This window comes from Opisthocomus hoazin, chromosome 2 (assembly GCF_030867145.1).
Source record: "Opisthocomus hoazin isolate bOpiHoa1 chromosome 2, bOpiHoa1.hap1, whole genome shotgun sequence".
Classification (NCBI taxonomy): domain Eukaryota; kingdom Metazoa; phylum Chordata; class Aves; order Opisthocomiformes; family Opisthocomidae; genus Opisthocomus; species Opisthocomus hoazin.
Window position 1 is genome coordinate 53,706,175 of NC_134415.1, and position 24,814 is coordinate 53,730,988.

The 24,814-nt window shown below is 49.7% G+C and overlaps 1 long non-coding RNA gene across 1 annotated transcript in view; it reads right to left on the minus strand.

The window, feature by feature from the left end:
* The window catches only part of LOC142360543 (uncharacterized), a 106,139-nt gene that overhangs the window by 22,211 nt on the left and 59,114 nt on the right, over nucleotides 1-24,814 (minus strand). Inside the window, exon 2 of the long non-coding RNA XR_012763144.1 lies at nucleotides 8,342-8,570. This is a non-coding gene — a long non-coding RNA (uncharacterized LOC142360543). The remainder of the gene's footprint in view (nucleotides 1-8,341; nucleotides 8,571-24,814) is intronic.

Below are 24,814 nucleotides of genomic sequence, written 5' to 3' on the forward strand. Positions count from 1 at the left end.
ACCAAGCCCCAGCACTCGCAGACACTTGGTGCTTCCAGGCATACTACAATACTACACGTCCCCGCTGCCAGGAAGGGTTTCTCCCCTCTTTGCAGGGGGCTGGGGGCTGCAGAGCCCACCCCAGCCCTCGACCCTGCTGCTCGTGAGCCAGCAATGCCCGTCGGCAGGAGCCATGCATGTGCAGAGCCCTGGGCAACTTCGTTGCCTGGAAGTGTCTGGTTTGGCCAACACTTACTTTTCAACATAATAAAATATTTCAGTGAGAAAAAAATCAAGTAATTTCTGGCTGTAAAGTCACAGCTGATGCCTTCTTCTCAAAAGCTCCTGCATCCCCGCGAGCCCAGCAGGGACCGGCGTGGGCTCCAGAGAGCCACCACAGCAAGCAGTCCGCACCGCTCCAGGGACAATGCGTGCTGTCCCAGCCCTCCAGCCAAGCTGCCCACCATCCCCACCGGCCTCTGGAGACAGAGCAGAGGTTTCTTCTCAGAGGGCTTCTGTAGCTTTGGCAAGCTATTGGCACGCAAGTGTGTTACTCTGATCGGCCTCGCCTTTCTCCCTGGGATCAGCGTTTGTAGGAAACCCTGCTTTCGGGAGCTCAGAGAAGTATCCATCTGTGCAGAAACTTCCCAGCTACTCCCTGAGTGTCCCATCGTCCCCTGATGGGAACACAAGTGGCGGGCGCAGGTTTTTGGGAGAAAACAAAGCCCAGCCCAAGAAGGGCAGTTTGCAAGACGGATCACAAGCGAGGAGGGGATCACATCGCCCGTGCGTTCTGGGCCCTGGCAGTTATCTGCGCCATCAGCTGTGATGCTGAATACAGAACTCAACTAGGGAAAGAAATGGAGCCCCTTCCTCCCCAAAACCTGCTGCAGCTGCTGTAGCCAGGCATTTCCCTGGTGCCAGGGGCTGCACCAAGCCCAGAACCTGTGCCCTCCCTCCCCGGTGTTCCCCTGCTGCAATGGAAGCAGTGGTGCATGGGGAACCCCATGTTCCCGTGACGCAGGCGTGGGAAGGACGCTGTGGATGGCCGTACGGACGGGGCTAACCGGTACAGGCAGGGGAAGGGGCGGTTTGAAAGGCGATGCATGAGCCACGTTGTTCACTGCAGACCACGGCCGTGCAAACGTACACACAAAGCTATACGTGTGCATACCCGCGTGGACGTACACGCAGGTGCACGCGCGTGTGCCGATGTGCAAGCACAGGCTCTCGGCCGAGGGGACAGCTCGTGAGTCCTGCGTTTTGTAACGACAATCACCAGTGACGGAAATGAAAGAATTAGCCACACAATAAAGCCCTAATTGCCTGGCAACAGCATTTAGGCCCCATTAGGTAGATTTGTAACTGCTTCCAGAGAAATAAACTCCTGTGTCATTAGATAACAAGGAAAGAAATAGGTTATTTCCTTTTTGAAAGGTATGAAAGCTTCCAATTGCCTGATGTATTCGCTTAGTAGATTATTTTCTGTCATCTCAGTTAATTGAATTTTATCCATTGCTCTCAGAATTCCTCCCTTTCGTGTAAGGTTAAAAAGTTCAGAGGAGTCATATTTTTGAACCTCGTCCATTTATCGCATAAGCCAACTCCAGCTGCACAAAGTACGCCGGGGAAAACAGAGTAACAAAAAACTATGCAATAATTGCTTTTTAGCATCTGGGTGAATTGGCATCCGAATAACTGTAAAACGTCACTTCGCAAAACAGCATCCAGTTGGGATGAGTAACTGGAAGATATCTGCCGCACCACGCAATGCGCTGCCTTTGGGAGGGCCACGGACCGGCCGGTTGTGTGATGGCTTTCACCGCCTCCCCTAGAAAACCAAATCTGACACCCAGAATTATACTAATTCTTCCAATTCCCTGGGGGCAGAGACCCCTCCCGCTGGCAGCCAGCCCCGTGAGGTGCAGCCCCGGATCTCCTCGCTGCCACGGCAGCACCGCTCAGCCGAAATAACCGCGGATGCCGCCGGGAAGAGTGACAGCTTGGCGGCACTTATCTCCCCGCATCAGCTGAGCAGCAGGTCACCGCTGGCACGCGGGTGCCGGGGGGGGATTTTCTGCTCACCCTCATTGTTGGCCTCCGTAGGACCAATTTCAGACCCGTCAAAACGTATTATGGCAAACGTCCCCTGAACAAAACGCGACACCCAGCCCTTCCAGGATGTCTCCTTGACATCCCTCAGCCTGAGAAGCCCTTCCCAGCACACACCATCACACATCATCCCTGCTCAGCTCTTCATGACAGCAGTTCTCAGCCTCCTTGCTTCTGTTTTGCCTCTGGTAGCAACATCAGCCATGCTCCTCAGGCTTGCTTGTAAACCCTGTCCTACCCTTTTCCCTGAAGATAACCAAGGTAAGAGACTGAGAAATGACCTGGGATGGAGATCACTCCTCCCAGCTGAGACCCGCCTGCAGGAACTAACGCTGCTCTGGGCGGGCAGCCGTGCCTCCCGCCTGCTGCCCGTCCCTCCGCTGCGGAGCCCGGAGTAGCAGGCAGCTCTAAGGCATGGCCCGGAGGACTGGGGAGCGCTGCTCCCTGCACAGGTGGGGTTGGTTTTTTTCCCCTGCAGAATAAGCTGGTCTGAGGTAGTGGCACAGCACCTCTGAGCATGAGATATGTGCACCAGAAACATGTCCCAGGAACATGTGCCAGGGGTGGACGCTGAGCCGGCGGCAGCTCCTCTCCGCCTGCAGGCGAGCAGAGCAGCTCATCCATGCTAATGCCTTTGGAGTCACTGCCCTCCTCAAGCAGCCACTTTTCTGCCAGTCCTTGTGTCTCCACGGGGGTAAAAGTCCCGGGAGAAAGCGTGCATGCACACAGATTACACATGTTCCCCCACAACGTGTCAGTAACAGCTTGTTGCACACCCACCTACGGGATGCAGACGTGACAGAGTGAGGGTGTGCGCTTGCACCGCTGTCACGCAGGTGCAGCGGTACGGGCACGTGTGGGGGTGCCCACGTCTAACACCCAGACGCGGTGAGGCGGGGTGACTCCATACCCCTCCGTCGGCGGCTGTGTCACCCACCCTGTGCCGCTCTCCCATCCCTCGCCGCGAGCATGGGCAGTGATGCCCAGCCCTCGCTCTCACGCAGCCCCCTCCTTTCTTTCTTTCCAAAGCAAACCTAGGCAGATGTTCTTAAATTTCTGAGTAAATCCATAACATATGTCATTCCTCTCATCATCACTCAGGCCGCTGCTCTTAAACTTCCCTGCTTTCCCCGCCAGTCATTCCCAGGTGCTGCTGCGAGGCACCGGCACCTTCACAGCCTGCAGCCGGTGCTTCCTTGCGGGGAGCTGATAAGCAAAGTTAAAGTTTAATGGGGGCGATGGGGGAGAGGGGACTTCATTTTGATCGTGTGCAATATTTGCTTTGCAGAATAGCACCGCCCTTAACAAAATGGGACGGCCGGGCCGCCGAAAGATCACCTAAATAATCGGTTGGTGACTCCAGGGCTGCTTGATTTTAAACACCTCTGAAAAGCCAGCTCCATTTTCTGCTTTGGTGCATACCAATTCCCCGTGCTGGCATACGAGAATAAATCAGCTCCGTCGGTAGGGCATTGTTATCCAGTTCCCAACTATTACAACATAGTTTCTATCAGAGCAGTTTTCTTCTCAGCCAGTCGAGTGGAATGATCCCTGAAAGCAGTGGTTCGTGGCAGAAACGCGCTCGCCTTTCTCCCCCCCAAAGTCTCGGCATCATCATAAATTTCTGATTGCCCACACGCATGGCAGTGGCCAACGGGGCGGCTTAGGAGCGTTCGCATCCAGATAACACGGACGTGGTAAAGTGCCTGGAAGGAGAGTGGGCCTTTGAAGTGCTGGGGAGGGAAGAAGCAGCAGAAAACCCAAGGAGGCAATGAAAAAAAATAAGTATAGAGAGATAACTATTCTGGAGCAGCCAAGCCCAAGGTAACAAATCTTCCCGAGGGCTTTCTTTGGTCCTGCATGCATGCACGGGAGGCAGCAGTGCAGAGACGCACCTTCCCTCGCCTGCCTTGACTGCTGGCATCCCACCCTTGGTCTTGCCCCCTACTTCTGTGCCTGGTGCCCCTTTGCCGAGGCATGGGGAAACCCCCTGGTTATTACAGATGCATTTCAAATCTTGGAATGTTCAGGGGTCAGAGTCTTGATTTGCCAACTCTTAGGGGTGGTAGAGCGGCAGGCATCACTCCAGGTCCCCAGGACAGGGTCTTCCAGGCTTGGGAGACCTGTTTCAGAGAGCTGGGCTCTGGTCCAGTCTCTTCTTCAGCTGGTTTGTTAAACTACTGACGGGGACAGGAGAGAGCCCCTGGCACTGCCAGACTCATGTGTATGGACGTGACCTCCTATGTGTGTGTGTGGGACCCGCTCCCCCCACGCAGGGGGGACAGGAGGGGGGCAGCAGGTCTGGGCTCCCGTGGGGTTGGTGCTGGTGGTCCCCAGAAACTGTCCCCAGTGGGGCTGGAAAGGTGACACAGAAACCAGAGAAGGGGAAAAAGTGGAAGAGCAGGGCTGCACTTTTCCATGCCTTCTTTTTATTTTATTTGTTTTTAATTGCACCCCAGAGCACTGTGCATTAAGCATCCATAATTAAAGAGAGAAGTGAAGGGCTGCAGGCGGCCAGGGGAGCGGGAGGGTGAGCAGCAATGGCCGGACCCTGCTCTCCCCATCGGCGCAGGGCAGGAGGCCGGCGTCGAGCCTGTGCTGGGGAAGACCCCATTCCTCTGCCAGCAGAGCCATTCATGGGGATAACCTTGTAATCTACAGAAATCTGGGAATTATTATGGATATTACATAAACCAACCCCCCTGTGTCAATAAGGAAAAAAACATTTTTAAAAGAAAAGCAGCTCAAAATTAACCCTGAGAGCACGGTTTTAACCCAGATCACCTTGGAAAAAGCAGCAGAGACAATGGTATGCATTCATTCTCCGTCCTTTATCATTTAAATAACCTGGCCTTCATTAGCTTCTGATGGATTGCTTTAAAATTGCAAAACGGAGGTTTGTTTGTTTTTGATGTGCAGTTGCGTTGATTTCTTTCCCCCCTCATTTTAATAAAGTGTGTTTTATAGCGCCTATGTGAACCAGGGTAAAACACCCTGCAGCTCCCATTCTGTCCAACAGTGGGGCATTTGCAAACCCATGCAGAGGGTCAGACTCGCCCCAGGCAGACAGGAGCGGACCCTACCCGCACGCTGCCAAGGTCAGAGGGCATTTGGGGAGGTGACACGGGGTCCACAGCAGCGAGACCCCCACGATGGCGACAGCACTTTAACTGTGCAGCAGCTACCAAAGAACATGGGGCTCATCGACTCCCACCAGAACAGAAAAGCAAAATAAATGCTGTCCGACACCCCATCCACAGTCACTGACGCCATCCTTGCTGGTGCTGCCAGCTCTGCTGACATCTCCAAGCCGATGTACCTAAGAGGGATCACCGGCTCGTTGCTCATTGGGAATAACCTGCTAAGCTCACGATGCCTCAGACGGGAAAACAGAATCATAGAATAAATTTCCTAATAACCAATCTAAACCTCCCCTGATGCAACTTGAGGCCATTTCCTCTCGTCCTAATAGAATCATAGAATCATTAAGATTGGAAAAGACCTGTAAGACCATCATGCCCAACTGTCAACCCAACACCACCATGCCTGCTAAACTACGTCCCGAAGTGCAATATCTACACGTTTTTTGAACACCTCCAGGGATGGTGACTCCATCGCTTCCCTGGGCAGTCTATTCCAGTGCCTGACCACTCTTTCAGTAAAGAAATTTTTGGGACCTGGGGCTTCCCTTCTTGCAGCAGCAGGCTTTTCCAAAACCCATGGGCTCTCCCAAAACCCCCGGCCAACAGCATCTTCCTGCAGTGAGAAAGTGCATCAGACTACTAAAATTCCTTCAGCTCCTTGGCCCAGCCCTGCAGATCTTTCCAGTAATGGGTCATGAAGGCAGCAATAGGGTTTTGCTGCAGTGATTCTGAGCAGTAAGGTAGGAGGCTGCCTTTCGGCTTCCCAGTGAGGCCTTCGCAGGAGTCTACGGGTTCCCGGTGTTGGTGGAAAATGTGGGAAGCAGCAGCCAGCACCAGCAGTCCCTGCAACTCCCTGGAAAAACTAAACACATCGCCTAGTCCAAGGCGGCCTTTTCAACTCTTAACTAAAGAGTGAACCACACCGTTAGTAACTCAGTGTAATCTGCTAGATCTGTGGGTGTACGTTAACACAGACGAAGCTGACACGCTCCCAGGGCTGGCTTGTCTCCGTTCATAAATCTGGACCAGTATTTGTATATAAAAAATCTGAAATCTGACCATGGGAATGTACCAATTTATTTTTTTCTCAAAGGAGAAACCACAAGTTAACTTAAAATATGTTTCTTTTACAAAAAGCTCAATTTTACAATCACAGAATCACAGAATCACAGAATAGTAGGGGTTGGAAGGGACCTCTGTGGGTCATCTAGTCCAACCACCTTGCCGAAGCAGGGTCACCTACAGCAGGCTGCACAGGACCTTGTCCAGCCGGGTCTTGAATATCTCCAGAGAAGGAGACTCCACAACCTCCCTGGGCAGCCTGTTCCAGTGCTCCGTCACCCTCAGAGGGAAGAAGTTCTTCCTCATGTTCAGACGGGACTTCCTGTGCCTCAGTTTGTGCCCGTTGCCCCTTGTCCTGTCACTGGGCACCACTGAAAAGAGCTTGGCCCCATCCTCCTGACACCCACCCTTCAGATATTTATAGGCATTTATAAGGTCCCCTCGCAGCCTTCTCTTCTTCAGGATGAACAAGCCCAGTTCCCTCAACCTCTCCTCGTAGGGGAGATGCTCCAGTCCCCTCACCATCCTCGTAGCCCTCCGCTGGACTCTCTCCAGTAGCTCTTCACCTTTCTTGAACTGGGGAGCCCAGAACTGGACACAGTACTCCAGATGAGGCCTCACCAGGGCAGTGTAGAGGGGAAGGAGAACCTCCCTCGTTCTGCTGGCCACACTCTTCTTGATGCACTCCAGGATCCCATTGGCTTTCTTGGCAGCCAGGGCACACTGCTGGCTCATGGTTAACCTGTCGTCCACCAGGACGCCCAGGTCCCTCTCCGCAGAGCTGCTCTCCAGCAGGTCCACCCCAAGCCTGTACTGGTGCATGAGGTTGTTCCTCCCCAGGTGCAGGACCCTGCACTTGCCCTTGTTGAACCTCATCAGGTTCCTCTCTGCCCAGCTTTCCAGCCTATCCAGGTCATGCTGAATGGCAGCACAGCCTTCTGGTGTATCTACCACACCTCCCAGTTTGGTGTCGTCAGCAAACTTGCTGAGGGTACATTCTAACTCTTCATCCAGGTCGTTGATGAAGAAGTTAAACAAGGCTGGGCCCAGTACTGACCCCTGGGGGACACCACTTGTTACCAGCCTCCAACTAGACTCAGCGCCGCTGATAACAACCCTCTGAGTTCTGCCATTCAGCCAGTTCTCTATCCACTTCACCGACCACTCATCCAGCCCACACTTCCTCAGCTTCCCTAGGAGGATATCATGGGAGACTGTGTCGAAAGCCTTGCTGAAGTCAAGGTAGACAACATCCACGGCTCTCCCTTCGTCTGCCCAGCCAGTCATGTCATCGTAGAAAGCTATCAGATTGGTCAGGCATGATTTCCCCTTGGTGAATCCATGCTGACTACTCCTGATAACCTTCTTTTCTTCCACTTGCTTCATGATGGCCTCCAGGATAAGCTGCTCCATCACCTTTCCTGGGATGGAGGTGAGGCTGACCGGCCTGTAGTTCCCTGGGTCCTCCTTCTTGACCTTTTTGAAGATTGGAGTGACACTGGCCTTTCTCCAGTCCTCGGGCACCTCTCCTGTCCTCCAGGACCTCTCAAAGATGATGGAGAGTGGCTCAGCAAATCCTACTGTATCTTCTTAGATCATGGTTAACAAACATCTGGCCAGCTTTGCTCCTATTTAGGTGAACACAGACTTGTCAGCCTCTTCAAGCTCACCAGCATCAGGCCCCCAGGGAAGTTTCTCTGGGCTGGTTCTTGCTACCCTACATGCTGTTTTTTTAACACTCCTTGCTTTTCCTGTATCCATGTTTATTCACAACACAGTGTCTGAAAACCACATTAAATACTGCTCTTTCCTATTGTTTTTCCTCGCTGCAGATGATCATTTCTTGATGACGTGTGCTAGAAATAGGATAAAGCCAGTGATCGCTTGGGGAAGAAAGCTGGAGGGTGACACCGCTGTCCTGCCGCTCCAGCCTCAGGAAACGATGTGCCCATGCCATGCCACCCCACAGGTCAGGAATCAAGGGATAACTCCTGACCCACAGGCAGCTACACCTCTGAATATCCAAATGATCTTTCTTCTCATACCTGTGGATGGGAAACCCAGCTAATTAAAGCCAGGGATGTTCCTGTGCACGACTCTGCAACACCTGCGCACCAGATGCACCTCCATCGGTGGGACCAGTTGGCTCAGCCTTTGCTACGGGCCTTCCCCGAGCCTTGGGCAGCTCTTCCTGTTGAAACCAGGCTCCTTCAGACGCATCCCTCTGTGGGCTGCGGACCTAGCTCTGTTTTACAGAGAAGGTGGCAATACTACCTGAAAAAATAATAATAAAAATTACATAAATAAAAAAAATCACTCTTTAGATTGAAAGCGGGTCCCCTTGCAAGCAGAAAGGCAAGGGCACGTGTTGGCCAGGCCAGGTGTTTGCAAAGGGGCCGGGTTGCTTGCGTGGAGCCCGGTGTGGAGCGGACCCCGCCGGGCAGCTAACGATCAGGGTTTAACACTGGCAGCGGCTGCGCGTGGGGCCGGAGAAGTCGTGCACGCAACCATCAAAGGGAGGGCACGCAACCTGCCTGAGTCGCCTAACGCTGCTCAAATAGGATTGCTGCCGGTGATGGACAGATCCTTATTTGTAAGTATTTAATGTTTCTTAGGAAGCACTTCTAAAAGAAATTGGTATGTAATGACAGCACTCACTGGAAAACAGGCCGATTATAAAATGCACTAACTTATCTGGTATTCATTTGAAAAGTAAATGGATGCAAGTAAAGGTGAGAGTTCACTACCAATTCAAATATTTTGCTTTAACAGGCTCTAGCACTCCTACTTTAATTCAAGCAGAAGCACAAGTATGAATAATCAAACTGGATGATGCTCATCAAAACCTTTGTGCCTTGCACCATTTCAAATGGTCATTGAAGCTTAATGGCAAAAAATTTACATTATTCCTTTAATTTGTATTCTGTTCCTTCCTTCTGAGTGATGTGATTGTGATTTTCTGTTGCCGGCTGTATTATTTTGATGCAAATGTTATGTGCTGCTACAGTCCAATTTCCTGCTTTACCCCTCCCTTTTCTTCCCCCAGTAAAGAAACAACAGCTAAAATAGTTAAAAACTGGGGAGGGATTTTGAAATAGTTCCTTAACTACTGCTCCTAATTAAAGCAAACAATGCAGGGTCTTGAAGCACGCTGAAAGCTGAAAATTAATTATTAGCTGAAGGGGGAGGGAAGTGGCTCTGCTCCCCGGACCTTCAAAAAAAAAAAAAAAAAGGAGAGAAAAAAGTGAGGGATCCCAATTCTGCCTACAAAAGAATTAGAAAAGAAAATTTGTAATTCAGTTAAAAACTCCTTTTGCTGGAACATAATCACCTAGGGATGAATGCTTTATTGAGAGGCATGGGGCTGCAAACCAAAGCCTTGCAAACAGGAGGCCCCCGGGGTGCTCACGGCACGTAATATATGCACCGACTAATTTATTGTGCTGTGACTAATTTCCATTCCTTGTGCTTAGAGTTGCCTTGCTAATTACAGGGATGTTTTCTTAACTCGGGTAATTGCGCTGCCCGCGCGCTGCCCCCCACGCGCGCCCCACGCCGGCTTTGATGCGCCCCCACGGGGCGGCTGCGGCGGGGCGCCGCCCTAATTAGATTGGCTGCCTTAATGAAGGGAGATGTGGGGTGCCGGGGAGGGGTGGCAGTGCCGAGCCCCCCTGCTAACACAGGCACGCGTGGGGCTTGCGCATCCCGAGCCCGCCCAGACGCGCGGACGAAGCCAGCCCCGAGCCGGGCTGCCCCGGGCTTGCGAGGATGCCACCAAAGCCAGAGGAGCCCCGTATCCCAAACACCAACACCCACGCACCCGTCCCATCTACGCACCCGTCCCATCCATGAACCCGTCCCATCCATGCACCCGCCCTATCCACACACCCATCCCCACCAACTTCATCCCCACCAGAGTGACTGCACAGGGCAGGGCTCCTACCGGGAGCATCCCTAAAAATAAAGACTGGAGGGAACCACCCTGAGCATTCGTGTGACCGCGCTGCTTGCCACGTGTGAAGCCTATCTCCGAATCTGCTGCCTTGGGCTGCCTTAATTTTATGTGTGGAAGTCACCCATGCATTTAAAATTATTAGACAGATAATCACTTCCTTGAAATAATTTCAGCACTCATCTATAATAAAAAAGATTTCTTTCAAAGGACCCTTGGTTAAATGGGCTCAGTGCTACTTTCTGTATCACGCAGGTCAATTTGATTCTGCTCTATACTCTCTATACAGCTAAACAATTGCTTTTCACAAACTGAAGAGCAGAGTGAAAGCAGCCTGTAATATCCATCCAGGGGTGGCCTTGAACACTTTCGTTAATAAAAGCTTGACATCTGAAATTCTACTTCTTTATTCCTCCCTTATCAAAGAGTTGGTCAAGATTTCAGAAAATTAATGTCACATTAATAAATACTAATAACCCAACAGTGAACGCCAGTAGGAAGATGACGAAGAAAAGCCCCCGGCATGCCGGGTGCAGCATCCCCTCGCCCGGCTCCGGGGGCACCGTACCTCGGCACCGAGGATGGGCCAAGGGCTGAGGGAGCCTCGCGCAGAGGGCGGCGATGGAGGCTGCAAGAGAAGCACCGCTTCCAGGCAGGACTCCCACGTCTCTGCAGGATCGGGCCACATCCACGTCACCCACGTCCCATGCAACCTTGCCAGAGAGATGCCAGGGAGAGACGGTCTGGGAGGCAGCCCCGGCGGCGTGGAGAGCCCCCCAGTTTTACCCGACCAATGGAATTCCAGCTGTGGGCTCTGACAGACTCTGTGCTTCTCCAAGATGACTAAAGCCTCATTTAGTCTGGAGTTGCACTCCTCTGTGAATTTGGGACCTCCAACAGCTTGAAGAAACGTAGGTGTTTTCCTTTTACATTAAAATAAACAAATGAGGCATTTCAGCTCATATTTAATGGCTAGCATGAGACCTGGTTTCAGAGACCACTGACATCAGAGATGCAGACACTTGAGAAGGGAAGAAATTGAGTTTCTCTACCACGAAACTAATTGAAGTCAATGCACAGGTAGGAATCACGCACATGACACCCCGCACCTTGTGGGACTCCCTCCATCACTGCCCAGCCCGCCTCTGGCACACATCTCCCCACCACCGCCCTGGCAGCAGATCAGTTCTCTTCCCCATTTATTACCCCAACACCTGAGCAGACTGGCAAGCCTAACCATGTCTTCTAACAGGTTTTGCTGCTTGGCTTTTTAAGTTGGATAGACTTCAAGCTCCCTGCAGCCTGGTGTGTGAACACAGAGATTCACAAGTGCATTCTGCATACACTGGGCTGGATAGAAAGGTTTTTTTCTACCTGGGCACGTTCTCCAGTCTTTGTGATGCATGACAAATCACAGTCCGAGGAGGGTGAAGCTGCTCTGAGCTTGAATTTTTAAAGAAAAAGATGACACTCCAGGTGATGGCCCACTCGTGGCTCGCCTGGCTGCTCCTGTGGTGCCCTGAGCCAGCACCCCTGCTCTCCCCGCTCCAGCCCCGGCCGCGGTGCTGCTCATCTGCCCTTTGGGCTGGTAAATAAAGAAAAGTCAAAATCAGCACAGCTCCTACCCGGCAATACAGTAGAAACCCTCTTCAAGAGCTTGGAGGTTTTTCTGAAGGCAAATTCAGCAGCCAGCCCCAGCCCTGCCCTCCAGTACCAGCGACCTAACCACAGGTACCCAACGCGGCGTACCGATCCTACACGCAAGCGACCCGCCGCGGCCAAGTGTCGCCAGCACGCACTGGGCTTTGCCCCACCAGGCGAGGGGGTCCCTCGCTCCACTGTCACATTGCGCTTTACCCAGCCTCGGGGTGCTGCGAGGTGCCTGTAGTTGCGTGTGTGCAGCGTGTGGAGCACACGCACCCCGGTGTGCCGCTGCTGGGGACCAGGTGGGAGTGCGAGATGCTCACGCGTATAAAGCATCTTCTCAGGCTCATACTTTGCCGTGGAAAAGGAAATAAAAAGAGTCTCCCCCCACGAAGCTGCCTTCAGTGTCTCCTTTCTAATAACTTGGCATATTCACTTAATACAGCCCAGCTCCTTCCAAGTCGTTAGCGGCGGCAGGAGACACAGCCTGAACATTGACCTGGTTTGCTTGCCAAGACAGAGCAAAGAGAAACCTTCACATAATCATTTCCAAACATTAAAATGGCTCCATTGTCATTATAGCTGAGAGATTGAATTCGCCTCATCAAAGCGGCGTATGACAGGTGACTCAATAGGATGGTGCCAAGCGCGGAGGCAAGGAGATTAGCAGGGCACTGATATCATTATTTCCGCCTATCACAGATTCGGCAGGGAGGCAATTGTAATTTCTGGGCTTATTAGTCTGCATTCGGAGGAAAAAACCTAGTGATAAACCTCAGTGTGACAGCCAGGCATTTGTGCAGCAAGTGCTGTCATAGTGACACTTAGAAAATGCCAATGTGGATACATTCTCATAATCCCCCCTAATAGAGGTTAAAGCATGGCACAAAGGCACTCTTATCAATGATCGGGACACTAATAACATTTGCATTTTTAAGTTAAATATAGTAAGTAAAGAGTAAGTCTCCTCTTTGCAGCTTTGGCAATTAACTCGGCCTTGGAAGGATAAAAGCAAAGCAGAAATTCCAGCCGGCCCCTCTCTCCTCCACGGCGGGCGAGGATCCCCCGTGGGCCGGCGTTCCCTGGGCAGCTGCCGGCGGGCGAGGCACCCCGCAGCTCCCCACCTCGGCCTCCCGTGCTTGGGAGCGGGCGACGAGGCTGGGGACTGGACCCGGCAAAGGCGGGGGACAGGCAGCTCACGGGGATCAGCGCCGAGCAGAGATGCTCGCCCGGCGTGGGAGGGCTCCCGGGAGCGGGGGGCAGCTCGCCCCAGGCTCTGCCCTTTCCCCCAAGCTGGGGAGATGATGCGGGTGCTTTCACAGCCTTCTACAAGTGGTTTTGCTTCAGAGGGACAAAACTTTTGTGGGGGGTTTTCCACTCTGCGGTGCACACCGGGCTCGGGTTTTCTGTGATAATTCCCCCCAGACATGACCCCAGCACGCATGCACGCACACGCATGCTCTCTGCAGGAATTGCTTAAGGAAAAAAAAAAATTACAGGTGGTAAACTGTTACTTTTCCACATTTAAATAAGAGACCAATTAAGAAGACTATGTAATTCAATTCTTGAGTGAGTGCCACTGAATTCAATTTGTTTCAGGTCAATGAATATAATGTGAAGTTATTAACAAAAAGGTCAGGGACTGCATATAAAATATACACACATGACACAGGCAGGAGTAATTAGTACACATTTCACATGTTCTGTTGCTCAGACATATGGTGTAGAAAATCTTAACAGGATTAGATGTTAATAAATGTTCCCCTCTCCCTCCCCCCGCACCCTATTTAAATGGGGTTTAGAGCTATTCCCCACGGTGTTCCCGGGATCCACCGGAGGTTAAGGACCTCGCACGCCAGCCCCGCAGCCAGCGCCGGTACTGGGACCCTCGGCCGAGGGAACGCACCCGACTCACCAAACGCAGGGCTCTTTGGGATCTGCCCCGGGCACCACCTCCCAGACGCCAGTCAGGGGTGTCTGCCACACGTGGGGGGTGTCTGCCTGCGGCGGGGACCCGCAGCATCCGCAGGCTGCCAGCTCCAGCTCCACCAATTCCCGCGCAGCCCGCTGTGGCAATATTTTAACATCTGCTCTGCAGCGGAGGGGATGAGCAGCGCCTCGGCTTTAATAACAACAGCTCCTACGACCTGCCTGTTCTTTTGCTTTCTAGAAATGCAAGTTATTCACCTTTACCGCCCTTCCTCTCCCTCACCTCGGCACAGCAGGGGACGAACCCGGGAGGAATGGATGTGGGACTGCGATGGAGCCAGGCTCCTCGGCATGGGCAAATGGCTTGGGGCTGGACTCAAGCCATGTGCCAGCACATGCTGCAGCAGCAACAACGCTCAGGGACCTCATGCTCCGCACCGCACTTGTTCCCCCGCACTGCGGTCAGACGAAGTTACGCCATTTGCGACACCTCACCCGATATCCTCCACGAGAACCCCACACGCGAGATGTCCAAATGCACCATGCAGGCGGGACAGCGGGTGTGGTCCAGGCGAAAGCGGGGACACGGCCACAGCAGCGATGGAGGAGTCGTCCCTTCCACGGGCAGGGGGACAGTCCCTGCGGGAAGAGCTCTCCCTGCTCCTCCCACACCCTCCGGGACCCCGCAGGCGCTCCTGCACCAAGGATCGCTACATTTCCCCATGCAAATTTGCTATGAGTGCATATATAATGTGATATTATTATATAAATAAAAATAACAATTTTAAATTATTATACAAATGCTATGTTTAAGCAGCAGTTGAATTCACAAAAGCCTACAACACATCAAAAAAAATCCAGAGGGATACAAAGCCCTAAATGCCTTTGTGACTCTAAGCCTCAGCATCAAATGCTTAGATCCTCTCACAGGTAAGGGTTCATTTTAATACGGGAAGAAAACAAGGACTTTGGCAAAACTCACCTGCAAGCTATAGGAACAAATCCCAAGATACAAGAACTCTGCTTAGCTTCTGTATCACATAAGCACTTTTTAAAAAAACGCACAAGGACAGAAAATGCTGGAAAAATTCCGATTTGTGCCAGTCTTCGCCCCATCATCCGCAGCGAGGGAGGCATGAGTCTCACTTAGCCACTGGTAAAGAGTCAACATCTCTAATTTGCATGAAAAAAGTGTCCTGGCTCCAACTTGCAGCACCTCCTCTCAGCTGGACTTGACTTAATGTTTTTGCTTGAAAATTTTCAAACAGGAGATAATGTAAAGCTAAGTGCTTAAAGGAATAACTGTGTCATTGGTTTTTTATGCAAACAATAATCCTACCTGCAGAAACCCAGAGATTTTCCAAATAGCCAAAGCCCAGTGAAACTCTGCGAGCAGGCTACATGTAAAGGACACTCTGTAACGAAGCGAGGGTGCTGATGGGTACCCCATCCCACGGCCCCTGGAGGCAGGAGAGTCCCTGTGGCTATGGGTACTGCAGCTGGGTCAGAGAAGCATCCCCTGCGAGTCCAGCGATCCGCCACTTCCCTCCACCCGGTCGTTCCCCTCGGCCCGGCGGCTCCAAGCTCCCGCAGTCGCTTCACTAGAGCCAGATCTCACGGCTCCTGGCAGCGGTGGGGTGCACGGGCGGCACTGGAAGAGACAGTACCGTTTGCCTTGGGAAAACATCACGCGACATCACACATCTCCGAGCATCAATTTCAGTACTCAGTTTTTAAAAGTAAATTTTAGAGGCTAGGTCTGGTTTCAGACTAATTCAGTGAGATGCTGTCCTAAGCCATGGCATGGACGCAAATTTCTTTTCTATCACTCATGATGAAAATAAACATCTTCCTTTGGCATTGTGCACAGACCTGGAGAATTGACATAATTTGGCTGGATACTCCTCTCCTAAGGAAGACATTTATATGGATCACAGATAACAAAAAGTCTTGTTAATAATTTTTCAGATGAATGACCTTGCTGTGTCACATGCCAAGTGCATCCCCTTTCTTCTCCCAGCCCCTGACGCAAGAAGGAAAGCCACAGCTCCCAGGACTAAGTCGTCCCGCGGGAAAGCTGCTGCACAGCAAGTCCCTGTGGGACGGGGAGATGCTCTCAGAGACAGCGGCTCTTCACCACCTTCTCCCTGTTAAGGGACCACCCACGCATCCCTACAAAAGCCTTTCTAAAAGCCTGCTGAGCTGCATCTACGTGTGTACATATTAATAGCAAAAAAACCCCAACAACCCTGGAGTCCTCCTGGACCACATGCACACCCCCACAACACGCGTTAAGAAAAGCCTTCCCCAGCCAACAGCATACTCCCCATGTCAATCAAATACCCCCACGCTATATCATACGTCGGTAAGGCACGTATGTGCCCTCATTTCTCCCCACTGGAAAGATTCCTCCATTAAAGCGAACATTCATCCTAAGTCAGTCAAATACCTATTTTTCTACTTGCAGAGACTTAAGTTCCTATTTTTTCACTGGATGCCAGAAGATTAATCCATGCCTAATTCCAGTATTAGGTCCGGGAAGCAGGATGTATTTGGGACTATGGAAACGTCTTTACATGTGAATCGCTCCAATGCTTTTGGAATTAGCAGCAACAGAAACGTTGCAAAGGACAGGTTAACTGATGCCTGGCAGCTTACCCAGCACTTGCTGTGGGGAGCTAAATCTGATTTATAGAGATGCTCTGGTGTCCATTCAAATCTGCTTGAGATTCTTTACTGGGAAAAGATAATCACGTTAATGAGCCAGATGTGTTTGCTTGCTCCGACATTTTTCTTCACATCTTCTGTTCAGAATGAAATATGCAACCAATTTCCCAAGTTATACTTTATCTCCAGTGTTGCCTGGTGTGTTAAAAGAATTAACTCATTTGTATATATTGACTAATAATTGCCATTTATTACTGAACTTGTTAACATAATCCTTAACTGGAGATATTTGTTTATTTTTCCCATGTATTGCTGTATTTTTTTTGTATAACTGATTGCAGAAAGCACCAGGAAAATGCATGAGCAAGAAACGGAGAGCTTCAATAACGGACATGAAACACGCTACTGTATGGGTACAACCCCCAATATATATGGGTTTAACATTTGTCTGTAAAGAGCGAACTTTAAAGTGAGATTGGCTCCTACAGGTTCAAGGGCGAATTAAATCTGAGATGAGTGTGTAAATTAACATTTCTGTGGTTAGGTATTCAAGACCAGATCAATCAGCAGAGTTCCTTGGATTTGCTCGGAGAAGAGCCAAGTCAGTGCTTACGGCATATTTTGTCCTTAACAAAAAAATGGGAAAGGTGCATCGCTGGTGCTGGAACAGCTGAATTTCACTTCTTCAGCTGCCTCAGCACACCACACACCGCTGCCCACCCTGCAACAGCCCCTCACTTTTTGCCTTGGCTTCCCAGGCGTCTGTTTCTGGACCCTCCTCCCCACAGGGACGTGGAGCTGCACATCAGTACCCAGGAACAGCAGCTGCCTGGCTTCGCCCGGGACTCTCGCCACGTGTTTGCCTCAAGGCACAGCATAACACACACAGGGCAGCTAGGACAGGACAAGGTTTTAATCAGTGCTACCAAAAATGGTTAATTTCTCCCTGCTTCCAAAAATTGCAGCATCGCATATTCACCTGTAAGAACACAAGTAGACAGAGAGGAAAAACCAGCTTGGCAGTTTACTGATTAGACCAGGTGGAGAGGTGGTGAAAAAAAAAAGCAAGCAAATAAAAAAATCTATTTTCCTTTTAACTAAGAAGTGATTCCCCCCCGCCCCGCAAGTGGCCCATTTTCTCTCCCTGTGATTTCCTGCTTTTTAAAAAAAATGAAGCCATTTATATTTAATTTTACTGTTTGGCTAGCACATTGGAAGAAAACAAATAAAAAGAAAGGAAATATCTATGTGAAGCCTTTGGTTTTGATTTTTTTACTCCTCTTCTTTTGTGTTTTCTTTCTCTTTTTTCACTGAAAAACATGACCAGCTTTCCACTAACGTATGACATGACTCCCAAAACCTTCCCGTGATTTGTGTGAACTCAGAATGACGCCCCTGACCGTTTCCAACACCCCTACGTCTCCAGATGGATTTTTAGTGAACGCCACTGGGATTTGCTCAGCATTTCTGCAAACTGCCCTTAAAAAAAACCCCAGCCCTGAGCCGAGCAGCCGCCCGCCAGAGGACAGCGGTGGAAGGAGACCTCCCACGCTTCGGCCACCGCAGCACCGAGCTCCTGCCGCCACCGCCGCCGCTCCTAAGCCCCTTGGGCAGCCCCGCAGGCACGCGCATTGCGGTTGGGGGGGTTCGAGGCCGCGAGCATTCAGCTTCCAGCAGCCGCGGGGTCAGCGCCTCCCAGCTCGGCAGGCTCTTACCACTCCTGTTCCTTGGCATTTTCATTAACTGAAGATTGCGAATGGGTCAGCAGATCTATACACTTTTTGTATTCCCTCTGCTTGGTTTATTTATTTCTTTTTTTTGCAGGATGCTGAATAACTAACCTTTTCTTCAATAGATAGATTTAAAAAAAAATAGGATCCATCACACAGCAGCAGGATAGCCTTGCTCTGTTTTGACCTTTCTGAAATTAATTTCCCAATCTTAGCTTTCAAAATCAGAGATTGAAAAGACCTATTAGATCAGCCAATCCATCTTATCACTAGTACGGCAGCAAGCAGAGACCCCAGCTAAGTGCTCCTCTACACGGGGAAAATATTCTGGAACAAGACGGGGCATGAATTTAAAGTGAAATACCTGTTCCAGAATATTCTGCACATGGACAGGTACTCCGGAATAACTGCAGCTTTTCCTGAGTTTGCTCATTCGACACCTGGACCCAATCACCGTAACGGGGTAATGGGGAATCCCATTTTAGGATAAGAGTACCTACCTCTGGAGCTTTTTTTCTGGGGTAGCTACGGGGAATAATCCACCCTGATCGTTCTCTCCCCCACGCAGAGCTATTGCTCACAGAGCAGTATCCACCCGGGGAGGGGAGGAGTGGAGAGGGAAGGGTGCTAACCCAACTGCCCAGGGGAGAGCTGCCCCCAGCCCCTGAAGGTAAATTCACTCTCCACCTGCAGAAGCAATGATTGACTTAAAAGATTTGGGCCAGAAGGATGAAACTCTAGTCTGCAGCTACTTAAGGAGCCTGCGATGTTAAAACACACCTCTCCCAAATAGCAATTTAGCATCTTTGCCAAGTGGCACAGGTCTTCTCAGAGGATCGGTACTTATCCACACAGCAAATAACTGGCCACTCTGGGGTAAAACCCCAAATCTCAAGGATCTGCACCATGCCTCCCTGGTGCCAGGAGCCTGAGGGCACAGCCAGGTCCAGCTGTCCCAACCAGCCCTCCCACGGTCAGGCTCCCGGTGCTCCATGTCCCTCTCCTCTTACTCTCCTTGTTTTTACTAAATACCTCATCGTGTTATTTTTGTGGTATTGCTCATTCTGCAGTTAGTATTGCTCTGTCCTATCCTGGAGCTCTGGGGGTTGTGTTTTAACGCCAGCACTGCCAGCCCTTGGGGAATACCTTGAGGGTACCCTGAAATGCAGCTCTGATCTGGCAAGGGCAGGGACGATGTCCCACCTGTGAGAGAGCCTGCCAGAACAGGCCTTAAGGGAAAGTAGTAATAGATTACATAGGGGACAATTATGAAATAAAACACCCAAAGGAGATTTCTGGCTGGTTGACTGCCAGAACAGCGAGGTTTTATAATGCTTTTAACCGTATCTAATACAACAATCTAGTAATTTTTTTAAATCCCACAAAAGTCTGCTCCAGCGATACTGTGTGAGCATCACAAGTGAATCACCACGGTACAGAACAGTGTTAAATCCTCATACGTCGCTGCTTTTCATGTGGCAGGTCGGTTGACATTTCACAGGCAGGGGTGCCCATCAGTAGGATCGGGCTGGGAAGGGTGGAATCACGAGATGTCATCGGGGTCAGGCTGGGAAGAATCCCAACCCACCACGCAGCAGCAGTGCGGGGCTGTCACTATTTAAGGATGCTAAGTGTCTCTGGGTGGTGAAAAGGCGGCAGGGTTCGAGAGATGCCTGTACTGGGTACTCACACCAGATGGGGATGACGAAGCCCTTTCCAGCCCACGGCCTGGAGTCCTGTCTCGCTGCCAAAAGGAGGGCAGCAGCCGGCTCAGTCCTCCACAGCCAGCAGGAGACGGGTGCTCGCCGGGAGCCTGAGAGCCCACCTGCCCAGAGGAGATGGGTCACCCTCTGCAGACCTTGGTCTTCATCTCCAGGCTCTGCAAACCCACCGCCCACTCTATATGACACGAATCCTGCCCTTCACTGCCCGACTATACCCGTGAGGCTCGAACATTTAAGACGCAGCATTCCCAGGCAACCTGCCTACCTCGGCTCTTGGCAGCGGCTGGGGATGGTGGACGGCATTGCAGCCGCGGGGGTTTCAGCAGAGCAGAGCAGTGCCAAGGGGTGTCCACTTCTCACAAAGAGCAAAGCGAACTAGGCCAGCGTAGCGTTGTGGTAAACCAGGTCTTCTCAAATCAACCAGATTTACTACTTTGATGATGCTACAAGTGCAGTCAATTAATAAAAAGAAAAAAAATCCCCCCTGCCAGCCCAGCGCAGATTTGTGTGAAGCATTTCACAGCAGCCTTGGGGGAGCGTTTGCGCTATAACGAACCAGTCCATGTGCTGCGCTGATTAAAAAACAGATACCTTGCAGACCTTGAAAAGGGGAGGCAAGTGTTAGCAGGCCAGTACTTTGCGGAGGGTCCCCGGGGACTGGCACGAAGGCTGATGCCAGGGGTGGCTTCACCCAGACTGGAGGGAAATCCTTTGGTGCAGACAGCAGAGGAGACCCCTCCAGCGGTACCACACCGAGCCCAGGTGGGGCATTGCCTCCTCAAAGGGATGCCACGGACACAGGAGTAGGGAGGGGCGCCACCAGCGATGACAATTTATGCTGCTGGTAGTAAACGATACCAATGCCACGACAGGCTTCGGTCTAGGAGAGGGGAGAATGCATTCAAAAGTGTTTGAAAATGAGTTTCTTGCTATCAAATTCGATGGCAACAAGCCTCAGCCTAAACCTGCAGTAAGCGTATTCAACAAAGAAAGTGTAAAATTATATAAATATATATACCAGTTTAAAGCCCTTTTACATTTTCTATCAAGTGTTGTGGTTTGGTCGACAACTGCAAGTCTTTTTCCATTAAAATGCTTCTATTACGCCTCTGCAGTTACTGCCCTTCTCCAACATCATTACATTGTGAGGAGCTGCCACTATATCCATACAATGGGGAGAATCAAGAGCACACAGATAAACTGGAGCTGCAAACTTTGCACACTCAACAAGTCCTCTCCGCAGACAATTAGGGCCAGAAGATAAATATTGACACATTAGACTATTTTCCTCAATTTGTTTTTTTGTTGATCGTCTGAGCGATCTGATGGGGCAAAATTCCACTTTGCCGATATCTTGGATTCTTGGCTAATAGAAACAAATAAAAGTGAAAGCTTCTGTCCACAATGGGGTAAGGAGCATCTATTGTTGGCAGGCACTAATCGGATTAAATTGGCTCCTGGCTCTATTGCTAGGAGGCTAACTCATTCCTAAATTTTTCCCATCTCAAGGGGATGTGTCATTGTTGCCTTTTTTTTTTTTTCTTTTTTTTTTACTATTTAAATCTGACGGATAGAAATAAGGAACGGCTTGAGATGACGGCGGTGCCCGCCGCCCTGCGAACAAAGAGCGGGGCCGGCGGCGGCAGAGACGCAGTGCAGTGTGGTGGTCCGTGCTGGCCAGAGCTCCTTCTCCTGGCTGGAGCCGCTTTGGCATCGCCCCCGCCGCTCCCCTCTGGAAATGGCATTTAAACCCAAACGCTAACACACCCGGACAGGGAAAAACCTCCCGCTTTCCACGCCGGGCTGCGCTCAGGTCGTTTCCCATTAGCATTTTAATACGCACCCCTGGCATCAGCCCGTTAAAAGAAGCAAACACGTTTATGCGAGCGACCAAAAAAGACGGCCTTAAATAATGTCGCCTTTGGAGGGAGGCCCGCGAGCCGCGAGGTACATTTTTGCCCACAGTCTGATAATTTTCAAAGCTATTGGCAACCTGGGAATTTTCCTGCCTTATCACCAGGGCTCAGCTAACTTCACTAACACTAATCAGAGCTGGAATCATTCATTCAAGGATTGCATGATCATGTTTTTCTTTAGCGGTGACAGCTGCCTGAGCCGTATTAGCAATGCAGATGAGTCAGCCTAATAGGTTAATGCAGAACACGCGAAAATTAGGTTTAATCCCCAGTGAAATAATCTAACATTTTCACATTTCTTGATGTTGGGATAGAGACATTGGTGGTGACTCAATTAGGTGTAATGTAGATCAAAGCAAATTTACCTTCTGGCTGAACCTTCCCCATAGTTTAGATAGAAGAATATAAGGGTTCTTTACTAATTGGCCAATGGCTGTGGGGAAAATTACATTAAAAGCACGCGTACCGCAAGAATTGCGTTTCGGATTTGGACCAAGTAATGGCTGGGCTTTGCAAACACCCAGGCACGTCGTTTTGCCAGAAACCAGCGTTTTGTGCATAGCACCTTCCAACTCCCAGCTCTTTTCAATGCAATGCTTAGAAATGAAGACTTTTTTTTTTTTTTACTCTATTCATTTTTAATGTCCCATACTGAAATATCCCCAGTGAGGTTTGAAAGAGCTTGCATTATAAAAGAAGCATAAAAGACAAAAAAAAACCAAAACCCAAACCCACCAGTGTGTGTCTATCTAATGTTTTCATTCTTGGGGAATAACATATCAAACAGCAATCGCTTTCAGTCATAAAGGGAAGGAAACAAAAAATTACATGCCCTCAGTTGCCAAATTATTTTTTGCCTTGACATCTTAATTCTTAATCCTTGTGTGTGGTCAAATCAGTCTACTATAGACAACCAATCAAGCAATTATTCCTAAATTATATTTGCCCAACTCACATTGATTGGTTATTCTTTTCTTATTGGGTAAGCTCATTAATTCTGAGCAGCTTGCTTATTATGCTTTCCACATCATTTTCTTTCTGAGCCTATCTACTCACACCAGCCTGCTGATGTTTCAAGATGCCATACAGAAAAAAAAGGCCGAGTGATCTATTGCATTGTCTCTTCCAGCAATTACAATTCACATTGCTGATTAACTTTGATGTGAAAACTAATGAGATAAGGCAAGTTATCAAGGCGGACCTGATCGTCATCTCATTTATAAAGCATTTGCCATCGGTGAATGACAAAAACTAATGAAGATGTATCTGACAGCAGGCTGAGCCGAGGCAGAATTTCGTTTCTCATCAGCAAGTGCTCTGCTTCGAACTCATCAGTCTATCTGAAACATGTGGAAATTAGCTTAATAATGAAAACACTTCATCCAAATAGACAAATGTTTACATTAAAATAGCTACATGATAAATAGATGTTAAAGATTTTATGCCTTCTTGAGTCTAAACAATGGAGCACAAAATATGTTCTCATATTCACTAAATCATCCCTATAAACCTCCACACGTGCTGCCGTACCTGCAAGTTCCCCGCTTTATGGCTCAAAAATATTTCTGGGCTGCGGTTCATCCTTTTGGAAACGTACGGTTTGGGCTGTAATTAATTAATGCCTGTGCAGTGCTAGCTGGCAGGAAAAAGGCAGAAGGACCTGGCAACGACGGAGTAGGGTAATTGTCCCTGTTCGGTAGGGACCAGCACGAGATTTGGGTGCACGGAGCTCCCAAACGTACATTTTTAACAGTACTCTAAAAGAAGCAAAATACGATGTATGTTGTGCCTCAGGAACAAATTTATGCAATGTATAAAAGGTATCATTTTTTCCCCAGACATAAAAATATAAAGTACCAGATATAATTCGTGTAAATACATCAGCATTTCTTGCCCCAGCCACAGCTGCCAAAAAGTCTCCTGCAGTATCAGTCTAGTTTAGAACTGTTCCTGATAAAAGGGAGGCAGGCAGAGCTGCTCCCATTTTTGGTGTTGTGGCTTCAGTATATTTATTTATGAGAGACTGTTTCATATTTGTTGTGCATTATTTCAAAAGCTTATACTATGTCCAAACGTGTCCCTAATATGTTCTTGTATCTGGAATAAAATATTTATTAACCATCTCAAAAACCTTATTTTTAATAAAGAGAAAGACGTACATATGTAAGGCAGAATGGTGAAGCTCTCACTTTAAAAGTTATTTTTAAAATTCTGCATACTTCAACTAAAATAAACAGTTGGTAAAAGATTCTCTTCTATTATCATGTTCTTTCTCCTGTCTGAGGGAGGGGGAGGAAATCGGCAGCCTGTACCACTGCCTCCTCTAGGAAAAATAAAACAAACAAAACATGTCACTACCGAGGTAAAAGGAATTTTAAAAACTATTTAAAAAATGGTTATCCAAGTGGACCAAAAAAAATTACAGACTTTCCAGAAAAGCTGCAGGAGCTCCTACAAATTACGTACACCGACAGCTCCGTGCACGCACATGAAAGAAGCTCAGATCCTGACCACGTTACGAACGTAACACCCGTGCAATAGGAATCGCGACGGTGCCGGAGCTTTCCGAGTCGCCGACGGGTGCAGCCCCCCCGAGCACCCCCCCAGCGCCGCTGCCAGACAATTCCCATCTTACCATTCCGATCATAACGCACTCGCCAACTCTCATTCCTCGTATTTTGAGGACATCTGAGGTCCAAACCCGAGATACCCCGAGCAGATCAGCATTGTGTGTCACAGATTAGCCCGCACAAAGAGCCCGCATCCCGGGAAAGTTAAAAGAAAAGCCTGTTATAAAGCTCTAGCAACAAATTACTACTTCAACTCTGGATTAAATTTAAAAGCTCTTCACAGAGCTGCAGATAAATCCTATATATTAGAAGAAACCATAAAAGTACTTGTTCAAGAGCTAAAGGCACAAGTGGAAAGTTGACCCCAAAGATTTTTTTTAATAGCC